Raw genomic sequence first — 11269 nt, forward strand, 5'->3', positions numbered from 1 at the left:
TTTTAAAAATTAGCGAGGTGTCCAGTCAGTGTTACAAATGCTTCTTGTTGCGCGACAGGCCTTTGGTAACACTGTGATGGTATAAGTTAAATCTTATAGCGACTAAATATTCTCTCTCTCTCTCTCTCTCTCTCTCTCTCTCTCTCTCTCTAAAAGATATTATCTATTTCTTATCTCCATTTTCATTCAATTTCCCAGTTCTTATTCTCACTTCATTCCAGTGTGTAAAAAACATCCAATTCCTCCTCTCTTCCTCTTCCTCCTCATTGTCTTCACCTCCTTCTCAATGTCTTGTCCTCCCTCTCCCTTCCTGCTCTCTCTCTCTTTCATCCAATTCCACTATCTCCTTGTTTGTCTTCTTTCTTTGTCTTCTCATTTCTTCGTTTATTTCTCTCTTTCCCCTTTTTATTTAACCTACCACTTATTCCTTTCTTCATTCCTCCCCTCTCTCATTCTTTTCTTCTTCAGTTCTCTCTCTCCTTCCCTCGCTCCTCCATCTTTCTTTTCTTTATTTATTCTTCTTATTCCTTCGTTCACTATCACAAAACCTTGAGCTAATCTTTCTCTTTTTCTATTTATTTTTTCTTCTCTCACCCTTCTTTATCCACACCCACGGATTCTTCCTATTCTCTCTCTCTCTCTTCACCGTTCCTCCTCCTTCATCAGTCCTCCCCCCCCTCCTTCACCCATCTCTCTCCGTTCCTTCTCCTCCTCCTCCTCCTACCATCTTTCTTCCTTTATCCTAACTCTCCAGCATCATTCTCGTCTCCCGATTCTCTCCCCTTTACCCCTCTTCCTCCTACTCCTCCTTCATCTCATCACTCCAGTATCATCTCCGTTTCCCGTCTCTCTCTCTCTCTCCCTCTCACCCCAGCTTCCATTTTCCCCCCTAACCCCTCGCATTTCCGGCGTGAGTTTCCACCTGCTGGCTTGTAATATTCCTCTTCGCCCTGGAAGCGTTTACTTGACACGGAAAGCGTCATATTTGACAGATTTTTCCCTAAAATTGGATTGCCGAGTTCTTTGATCCATCAGAGGCAGTTAGAGGTAGCCGGGAACGCCCCCAGGGTCTTAGGGGGGCTTCAACGTGGCGTTCACTCTCGGTGCCTGGGTGTAACGACTCGCTTTTCCAGCCGGTCTTTGCCTCAACCCGGTGTTAAAGCGACTTATTTCGGGTTTACTTAGGCCGTGTGTTTGTAAGTCTCGTGTTTTCTTCCCTGTGTAAGGTGTAACTTTTTTTCTTCCTCCTCTCACCTGAAATGTTGGTAGTGAAAAATTGGTGTTGTTTATTATGTGTGTGGGCTGTGTGGGCTATGTGGGCTATGTGGGCTGTGTGGGATGCTGGTGTCTTTTTTGTTTTAGTCTTCGAATCTTTCTTATAATGTTTGTTGTCCAAGTCGTCGTTTTCAAGAATCCAGATGAATCTAGACTTTTACAAAAATGTAGTTCAGGTAAAATGCGATGGTGATTTTTTTTTTTTTTTCATCTCAATTGGAAGACGAATAACCAGCTCAAAAAACTTGGACTGTGTGAGAAACATGGAAAAATGTATCAAGAAAGTGTGTATGTGTGTGTGTATGTGTGTGTGTGTGTGTGTGTGTGTTGAATTATCGTACCCGGGCAGGTTACACCCGCCCGTGCAACAGGCTCGGTTTAATATCCAACACCGATTAAGAATGCCGCAAAAGCCTGTCAGACCACTCCTTAGATTTGCCCCTTACGTCAGGGTTCCTCAAGGGCTGTTTTACAAGATCACAGGTCTAAGCTGGGGGGTCATAGATGCCAGTATCCCCGGCTTCTCAGATCTTCAGCCAATATTAAGGTCATCTATTGCCAACTTTTCGCCTTATGGGATTTAATCGCAGGAGTCACGTCTCGATCCTCCGGCGACAGTCATTGTGACGGGGTTTTAGGGAATTTAATACTAATATACCTTTTTTCCCCTATTTATTCCCCTAAATAAGTATATACACCATTTTTTAAGTAATTTGTATTCTATTTTATTGTCTAGGAAATAAGGAGGGATTTTTTTTCTTGCTTAAATACACCAAATTTGGAAGACAAAGTGTATATGTTTTCGATCTGTCTCGTGAATGTCTGTATGTTGAGTCGTATATGGTGAGTCGTGTATGTTGAGTCGTATATGGTGAGTCGTGTATGTTGAGTCGTATATGGTGAGTCGTGTATGTTGAGTCGTATATGGTGAGTCGTGTATGGTGAGTCGTGTATGTTGAGTCGTATATGGTGAGTCGTGTATAATGAGTCAAGCATGAGTCTAGAGTCAGGTACTAAGGTGAAAAATTAATAAAAAAAAAGGTCAGTCCATCGCTAAATTGTTAAATAAACCACAAACTTAAAAGAATCACAAATCAACTAAATTACTCAAAAATTAATAACTTACTTATAAATGTGATATAGTGACTTATAAATTAGTTTACTTATCACTTACAAAAAATAGGTTAGTAGATAAGTAAATAATTCAATAACTAATATGTAAAAAATAACTAACTAAAATAAATAAATAAATATATAAATTCTTTATAATTAACTACTAATTTCACAGCCAATAACTTGTATAACAATCAGTAATTTATTATTTATTTTATTGTCTTATTCATTAATTTTACAATATTTTTTGAATTCTATTAGTTTCTGTTATTTTATTAATTACAATAGACTGAATAAATTATAATAAATACCATGAATACTAATTAATATACAATAGAAATTAATAATCTAAATATATAATTCGCAAAGATTATAACTGAATTATTGGTATTTATAGACCTAATAATTCTCAGTAAGTTATAACGAAGGAGGTACAACAGTTCTTGGAGGCACGACTGATGTGATATTCTCATTTTCTTCTTAAGGGTGAACTGCTCAGGGTTAGGCAAGGTCTTGTTTCACCATGGGCGTGAATTTGTGCTTCATCTTAGATTTTGTTTTTAATATTGTGATAAGACTATTACTACGTCTACTACCCATTACTACTATTAATACTATTATATATATACAGTATATACTACTACTACTATATAAATTACAACTATATAAACTACTACTGCTACCACCACCAATAATAATAATAATAATAATAATAATAATAATAATAATAATAATAAAAATAATAATAATAATAATAACAATAATAACAATAATAATAATAATAATAAAAATAATAATATGGTACTAATACTAATAATTCTGAACAAAATGCATTAATTTCCACAATCACCCCATAAATTACTCTCCACACTCACCTGTACCAAATTTGAGGCCTCTCATTAGCCAATATATTAACTCCCACAGTATAATTACCTGTTAATAATCACCTGAACTATCATTAGCAGGTTTAATCAAGTGTAACTATCCAACCTGTAATTACCAATGAATTTTAAGTACCATCCACTTGTTATCTTAACTTTCACTTGTCAGTTGACCAATTTGTAAGTACATGTTGTATGAATGTTAGTAAGTTAATTTTTGTATTATTATTATTATTATTATTATTATTATTATTACTATTATTATTATTATTATTATTATTATTATTATTATTATTATTATTATTATTATTATTATTATTATTATTATTATTATTATTATTATTTTTGTTGTTGTTATTATTATTTTATTACTTTTTGTTATTGTTATTATTACTATTATTGTTATTATTTTGGTAATTTAATCCTTGACAAAAAATATTACTTCAAGACACATAACAATTATTGTGAATACATCTCCATAATCTTGGGCACCGATCACACTTCTTAAACTGATCTGACAGCTGATCACTTCTTAAACTGATCTGACAGCTGAGCACTTCTTAAACTGATCTGACAGCTGAGCACTCTGGCTAAACTGAGAAGACTGACCATAAGTTTTAACAGAGCCACTCTTACACCAGCTCAACTGACTGCTTGTTTCCGCACAGAAAGTCAGTTATTAAAACTAGTTTACTCCTCGACTGTATCTACTTACACCTGACAGTCAATAAAGGTAATAAAGGTATTTCAACTGACTGTAACATCCCTCTCACTGACTGTCTCCCCTCACACAGGCAGCCAGTTAATAATGATAGCTTGACTGACTTGCCTCCTATGCCTCGTGTGAGCATCATTAGCTCAGATTCTTGTAGACATTTCATCAGACTATACCCGGAGAGTGACGACTGTTTAATGGAATTTCTGAAATATAATCATGATTGTCTTAATATGTTAATGCTTGAAATATAATCGTAAGTACATTGTCGTGTTAAAATATGAGATGTAATTTTTTTCAGGTTATGTCTTGAGGAATGTAATTGAAATGTAATCTTGGTTTATCGTGAAATGTAATCATAGTTATCTTATATACTAAAAGGTAATCTTCAATACTTTGTTTAAATTTATAATATAATTTGAGTTTCCACTGTTATGTTAAGAAATATAATCTAGTATAGTCATATTATATGTGAAATATAATCATCAAATATAATCCTGGGTGCTGTGAGGGCGTGACAACATCCTGCAACACCCATTTGGAATTTATATATTAATTACCTTTATTATGTAACCAATTACCTTAACGGCTCTCCATGCTAATTATGTAACCAATTACCTTAATGAACCCACTAACATAGCGTCATACAGAAGCACTAAAATTACACAAATCAATTAATAGTTCAGGTGATAAATGATCAGCTTGACGAGATTAATATATCTGTTGGTGTTTATTATATGTCAGAGTAATTTTTATATCAAATTTTCAGGTCAATTTTCAGTTGAAGGCAGACTTGGACTTTAACCCTGGTCAACTGAAAACAATAATTACGTAGATAAAAATAAATGATGAACTTAATGAAAGGTGAGAGTCGGTCTTGTAGGCTGAGGTCCCGTTGGAGGAGGGGAGGGGGGAGTAGATACAATAGGTCTTAAATTAGGGTTTGTGATGATCCATATGACAACTCTGGTCGTCACCACACTCGACTGCCTTCACTTCCCCAGTAGGGTGTGTCTAAAGGCGTGATTCAGTGACCTTAAGAGGAAAATATACGTACAGGTATTATTAAATAGAAATTAAGAGATGATTATTCCCCTGCCATGTCTTCCTCTCCCAGTAGAAGGAACAGGGAAAGTCAATTATCTAAGCTTGGCGTCTTGGTCAGTCTTGCTCAGAAAAAAAAAAATGTTAGTGTTCATTCTGTGTGATCATTGGCCTCCTGGCAGCAGTTTGCAATTGCTCAATAAGACGCAAAACTTGAGATAGCAATAATGGTCGTTAAGTGAATCGGTAATAGTGTATTGATGTGTTTGTTGTGCCTTATATTGGTGTTGTGTAGTGTGTGTGTGTGTAGTATCATTCAGTATTCAATTTCACCTGAGATACACCTGGGGAAAAGTGACTAAGGTGGACAGTTGACGCTTTCCTGTTCCTTCATACGGAAACAAACTTCAAGTTACTGAAGTACTTTTTTTAAATAGACTTAAAAAATATAGTGAAGTTAATATAGGAAAAAAAAATACCAAAGAGATTTTTTTTTTGAATTTCGCTGTTAAGGAGAGATGAATTGTCTCCACTTAACCACAATAAACAAATTAATAGATAAATAGAGAGGCATAATTAAGATAAGAAAAGCTGAGAGAAAATAAGAAATATTAATAAAGATATAAATCATAAAATACATTGATATATATAGAGTAAGTTTGATAATTTGGGGAAAACAATAAAAAAAAAAGTAGAAAATGTGTGATAAAGAGTTAAAGGAAAGAGAGAGAGAGTGAAGTGTTTGACCAAGAGAGTGAGGGAGAGGGAGGTATATGGAAGGAGGGAGAGGGAGGATGAGAGGGAGTGGGAGGGAGGGAAGGAGGGAAGGTCTGAGGGATGGATAGTGAGAGGGAGAAAGAGAAAAAACAAACAAGAAAGATGGGAGGGAGAGGAAGAACAGGAAAGAAGGAGAGTAGACGAGAGGAAAGCAGAATAGTATAGAGGGAAGATAGAAGGGGTGAGTATAGGAAGGGTGAGGGAGGTAGGAGTGAGGGAAGGAGGGAAACAGGATGGTAGAAAGAGAGATAGGGAGGGAGGGAGAGTAAGAAGGGTGATGAAACGAGTGAAGGAGGGAAGATTGGAGGAGTAAGGGAGGGAGGGAAGGAGGGGTGAGGGAGGGGTGAGGGAGGGAGGTGTGAAGTTGGATGAGCACAAGAGGGTGAGAGGTGAAGGGGAAGGTGTTTAAAATTGAGGCTGAATCAGGGGGGAGGGGACAGAGAGAGAGAGAGAGAGAGAGAGCTGGGTGAGAGCGACCACCCCCCCCCTTCCCCTGGCCGTAATGAGCCCTTCACTCCCTGGGGAACCACAAGGCAAACACCCCGTCAGCGCCTCCTCCGTAACCCTGATCTATCCAGCCGCTGGCGTTAATACCACGCAGTCACCCGGCACCCACGTCCTTACCATCGACACCCACGTCTTTACCATCGACACCCTCGTCCTTACCATCGACACCCTCGTCCTTACCATCGACACCCTCGTCCTTACCATCGACACCTCCGTCCTTACCATCGACATCCTCATCATCCCAACTCTGACATTCATCGTACTTACAATCTCCTATCCCAGTGAACATAGACTCGACACTTTCTTCGCTCGACCTGCCGATCCTCCGCCCGTATCACACACATACACACGCCTTGGCCTAGCTGGCTTAATGCATCGAATATATGAAATCACACGCCGATGTTGACTCAGATGAGGGAAGGCGGCAAGAAGTGGTAAATTATTGAGTCTCCGAAATGTATCTCAAACTAGGTAGGAGAGAGAGGGAGGTACAGGCCCGCTTATAACCTCCGGGAAATGTTGAGGGGAAGATTAAGACGCTCTGGAAAGGTATATTAAACTCTTTTTTCTTTTCTTTTTAATTCTGAAAGGTTTATATACTTTGATATTCTTAAAGATTTATATTCGAAAATTAATCTTAGTTTATGGTGAATTAGTATTGTATTGTATTTCTTGTGGTGGTCTATTCCTGTTTTGAGGTTGAGTGGAAAATTTGACTCGCTAACTTTATGAGAATCTTGTTAGTTTGTTTGCTTAAGAGTAGTTTATGAATTGGGGGGTGGAGGTGAGAGGGGGAAGTGAAGGGAAGGAGAAGGAATGTGGGAGGTGAAGGGATTGAGAAGAGAGAGAGAGAGAGAGAGAGAGAGAGAGAGACGAGTCAAATTAGCCAACTGAACGTCTGAAAAACTCCCAGATCAAAGTTAAGTGGTCTTGTGCCCTCCTCGGTGACGTCAGTTTCATCACGATGGTGTCACATCGTCTCGTCAGTGTCATCACCTTGACTCGAGATTGTGTTTTGTTTTAATAATTTATCCCCCATTCCACGTGTTATTATTATCATCATATATATCTTATCTTCCTCTTATAAGCTGTGTTAAAAGGGATATTGGTGACCCCATTTTCTGTTGAGGTTTGTTTGAGTCAGCCTTGAGTTTGTGAAGGGCGAAAAGAGATCAGAATTACAGAAAAATACTTTACGTCTTAACGAGAAAAACAACAGCAACAACTTTAGTCTAATATTATCAATGGTTAAAAGGAAGAGCCAAAAATAGGTACTTTTAGATTTGTTAATATTTTGTTCAATTACCTGATTACAATTTATAACTAACCACAAAGACATTTTATAACAAGAAACAAATGATGATGAATTTAATTTTTGATCTTGTCTGTGGCTTTATGTTAGGTCATAAACTCTGAACATATATATCAACAAATTAAAAGGAATTTCCTCCTTCCAATTTCCTCCAACACTCACACACACACACACACACACACACACACACACACACACACACACTCACAGATACACATGTCTGGAAGTTTTGCAATTTTGTCGAGTTTGCAGGGATCAAAGATGACTCGAAAATCGTCCAATTACGAGTGATTATGGTTTGTCGTTTATGTCTAGCTTGTCTTTACCTGCCTTGACGCCAACTCATACAGATGTCTTTATTAAGTACACTAATCCCTACCCTCTCGTGTTTGCTAAGTGCTTATATTATAATTATTTTTTTTATTTTTTATTGTTTTTTCTTCAAATATTTTTTTTTTTCATTTATCATATTTTCATTAGTTTGGATAATTTCTTTATTTTCATAATTTTTCATGGGTATTTTCCTATGGCTGTTTATTTATTTATTTATTTATTTATTTATTTATTTATTTATTTTATTATTAATTCATGAAAAAAAAATATTACAAAAATATGAAGACAACAGTACCATCAGATTCTCCAATTATAAACTAAATTATTTACTTACCACCCCACAACAGCAACCATAGCAACCATACCTTCACCACCACCACAACAACCATACCTTTATCACCACCACCACAACAACCATACCTCCTCACCTTCCCATACTTAAGTAAACTATCAGGTGTTAATGGCCAAGCTAATTTGATGATGACGTATTTGGGCCAAGCTAATTAATGATGAGCCAAGCTAATTAATGATGACGTATTTGGCCAAGCTAATTAACGATGACGTATTTGGCCAAGCTAATTAATGATGACGTATTTGGCCAAGCTAATTAACGATGACGTATTTGGCCAAGCTAATTAATGATGACGTATTTGGCCAAGCTAATTAATGATGACGTATTTGGCCAAGCTAATTAACGATGACGTATTTGGCCAAGCTAATTAATGATGACGTATTTGGCCAAGCTAATTATCTCATCAACAAATTTCCACCCCCCCAATCTTTCCCCCCCCACCACCCCCCCTCATTCTCACCCTCAACCCCACCCCTCATTTTTCCGTCCCTGTTACCCATGCATCACCCCCTCCTGCAACCCATCACTCCCTGTCACCCATCAATCTCTCCTCTCTCCTGCCCCCATCACTCCTCCCTGCCACCTATGCCTTCCTTCCACCCCTTCCTTCCACCATCACCTTCCTTCCATCACCCCTTCCTTCCACCCATCACCCCTTCTTCCACCATCCTCCCTCCTTCCCACCCATCACCCATCACCCTTCCTTCCCACCCATCACCCCTTCCTTCCCACCCATCACTCCTTCCACCCATCACCCTTCCTTTCCCACCCATCACCTTCCACCCATCACCATCCACCCATCACCCCTTCCTTCCCACCCATCACCCTCCTTCCCACCCATCACCCCTTCCCTTCCCACCCATCACCCTTCCTTCCCACCCATCACCCCTTCCCTTCCTCCCTCCCCCCATCACCCTTCCTTTCCCACCCATCACTCCCTCCCTTCCCACCCATCACCCCTTCCTTGCCACCCAGCACCCCTTCGTATTAGCCCAGGTGATACTTCGCCGGCCCTCACACTAATAGGGATTCAGTGAGGGAACGTGAGTTGGACGGAGAGAAACACCAATAAAGTTTTCATGTACTTGTTTAGCCAATTTGATACCTGCGATATCCAAAATGGAGTCAATATTAGCCTAAGACTCTACCATAACAAAGATCTGTTCTCTCTTAGTTGAGCTTGTCCGTCAATATTGGTAAGACTTACTGTTGTATAGCCTGCTACACCCAACACATCTGCCACACTGCAACACTCACCCACACCTGCCATACCCTGTCACACCTGCCACACTCACCACACACCTGTCACACTACCACACTCACCCACACCTGCCACATCTTATCACACCTGCCACACCTTACCACACCTGTCACACCTTATCACACCTGCCACACTCACCACACCTGTCACACTCATCACACCTGTCACACCTACCACACTCATCACCACGCCTACCACTACCACCACACCTACCAAGCCTACCACACCCACCACACCCACCACACCTACCACTTCTTACGACCACACCTGCAAAGCCTACCACAACCCCACAATTAACACGACGACCCATAACTATTTAGTCCACACCTACATGAACCGATTCTCCACACACACACACACACACACACACACACACACACACACACACACAAACCTGAGCTACAGAACCGCTCAGTAATATGATTCACCTTCTTCTTAAACGTCAAAATGTTATAATACAAGTAAGTTACAACTCAATAATTTATAAGTAATACTACAGAGGAAACGTAATTCGTATAATGGACAGGTAACAACCCCTGGCGTACAGGTGTGACTAGTTAAGAGCTGTGTGTGTGTGTGTGTGTGAAAATTACAAAATGAGAAAGTTTTTTTTATGTCAATGTAAATTAAATTATTTCTTGGTTCGTGATTCATAATTGTAGTTAAATTCTCTGCCTCCTCTCCTTCCTCTTCCTCTCCCCTCATCCTTTTCCTCTTCTTCTTCTTTTTCTTCTTCTTCCTCTTTCTCCTCCTTTTCCTCCTCCACCCACCTCCTTTTCTTCCTCCTCTTCCTCCTCCCCCCACCTCCTCCTCTTCCTCCTCTTCCTCCTCCTCCTCCACCCACCTCCTTCTCTTCCTCCTTCTCCTCCTCCCCTTGTGGCTCCTTCATCTCTATACTTCTATTTCTCTTCTTCTTTATCCTTCCCTCCGTACAGAACTGACCCTCTTCTTCTCTTCTTCTCTTCCTCTCACTTTCTCTCTCCATTTAATTAATTCCCTCTCACCAACTTCCTCCACCAGTCGTTCCTTCCCTCTCCTTTTCTCCTCCTTCCTTCCTCTTCCTCTTATCTTTCCCCTTACCTCCTATCTTTTCCCTCGTTCTCCCTCATCATTCCGTCCCTCCTTCCCTCCCACCATCCTATCCTTTCCTCTCACCTTTCCCTTCCATCATCTCCTCTCCCTCCCCCTATCTCCCCATTCCTTCCCTCCTATCATTCCTCCCTTCTCTCCCATCATCCCTTCCCTCCCTGTGCCTCCCCATCGTTCTCTCCCTCCCCTCTCCTCCTCTCCCTTCCCTCATCATCCCCTTCCCATCCCCTTCTTCCCATCTCCTCTCCCCCCTCCCCCCTACCATCTCTCACCTCTTCCCCCATTTTCTCTCCTTAATCAACTTCAACCGACAAAGGTAAAGTCTCCACACCTGTCATAGTTCAGGTAAACAGGTTAATTAGATCGCCAACTTAGCAAGAAGTTCACAAACCTAATCATATCTAAGCTAACCTAACCCACCACACCCACTTGCACACTCAACCCAACCCAACCCAACACGCCAACTTGCACACAGAAACAAGGTGAAAATGTATAGACAAACGCCTATGTATGATGAAGCTAACGAATATAAATGGAAGCCCAATCGATATGTATAAAAAATGCTTTTAGTGTAACGAGAATAATAATGTGTATTATGGTATGTCATTAA

Source organism: Homarus americanus, unplaced genomic scaffold (assembly GCF_018991925.1).
Source record: "Homarus americanus isolate GMGI-L3 unplaced genomic scaffold, GMGI_Hamer_2.0 scaffold49689, whole genome shotgun sequence".
NCBI lineage: Eukaryota > Metazoa > Arthropoda > Malacostraca > Decapoda > Nephropidae > Homarus > Homarus americanus.